The sequence below is a fragment of the Pundamilia nyererei genome, unplaced genomic scaffold (genome assembly GCF_000239375.1).
Source record: "Pundamilia nyererei isolate P.nyererei 1_Seehausen unplaced genomic scaffold, PunNye1.0 scaffold00107, whole genome shotgun sequence".
Taxonomy (NCBI): domain Eukaryota; kingdom Metazoa; phylum Chordata; class Actinopteri; order Cichliformes; family Cichlidae; genus Pundamilia; species Pundamilia nyererei.
In genome coordinates, this window is record NW_005187508.1 from 1,197,401 (window position 1) to 1,198,781 (window position 1,381).

General features: G+C 37.9%; 1 protein-coding gene across 1 annotated transcript in view; it reads right to left on the reverse strand.

Moving 5' to 3' along the window:
- The window catches only part of LOC102211890 (intelectin-like), a 27,234-nt gene that overhangs the window by 23,166 nt on the left and 2,687 nt on the right, over positions 1 to 1,381 (reverse strand). The window lies entirely within an intron of this gene.

Consider the following 1,381-nt stretch of genomic DNA (forward strand, 5'->3'; position numbering starts at 1 on the left):
CACACACACACACACACACACACACACACACACACACACACACACACACACACACACACACACACAAATATTGTCAGTACACTGGATATACTTTGATATACAAGGTACCATCCCTACATGCTGCATTGGTGGCTGCCCACTGCTTCACTGGGTGAATGGGTTAAATGCAGAGGAGTAAGATTAGAGATTAGATGAAACTTTATTAATCCCTCGGGTGGGTTCCTCTGATAAATTCAGTAATTTCCCTATGAGGACTAACACATACACATTATTAAGCATTATTATTATTAAACATTTATACCATTTGTTGTGATGACTCATTGCCTGCAGATGTGAGATGACTGATTACTCACATGTTCAGTGTTGTAACCAACAGTTGGCTTGACACCAGAGCAGATAGCCATGGCCGCAGATTCCCAGTTTATTGCTCTGAAAGTGATGAAGCCTGGTTCAAATTCGTCTTTCAAACAAGAAACATAAAAATATCATTAACTTTGGGATGCAATCTACACTTAAAAACATTTTACTTAACCTTTTATTAGTATAGATGATAATCCATGTGTATCCTATTCATCAATAATGGTATACACACACACACACACACACATAGATAGATGGAGTTTTTACTTTCTTACTTCTTGAACTGGGTCCATACAACATTCTGGTGGACTCCTTATCCCCGTGGTCGTATACGATGGGAATAGCTGGCCCTCTGTCACCGTATGACCCAACATTGTATCTCACTGGATATTGCTGAAAAGATGAGACAGTCTTATTATGTGTAGATCTGCAGGTTTGTTTGTGTAGTTAACAACATTTTTAACCACTGTTTTATTTTATACTAAAAAAGTCTCAGCTCTAACTGGTTAGAAATGGCTCAGTGCTGGAGTTATTTACATATCTGTAAGTTTCTGACTGAAAAGCAAACAAATGTATCGCTTTTGAAAATACATTTTAAAAATCAACGTGTAGCTGTGTGAACATGAATTCTGGCTTCTGTGGAACAGCTACAGGCAAAACGAGAAGACCACAGAGACAACAAAAAAAGTGTCCGAAGGGAGTGAAGGAGTGCAGCATCTCTTTTTCGGCCAGATATCTTCTTACCATTTATTTAAATGTAACACTTTTAATTTAATTGAACAGGACATTTTGACAGAAAGACGTCATAAGTGCAATATTCTTTCTTTGTGTGAGTCTTCAAGTGTTACAGAAAGAGAAAGAAATGCAAACAAAAACACTTATTTTTCAGTTTCCTTTTCCCATGGACAGACCACCCAAAGAAAGAGATCAATGGCAACAGTCATTTGTACAAAGTATCACCCATGCAGTAGTACCACCTTGTTAATGACAGACAGTAGCTGCCAGGTAATTGATACCTAGC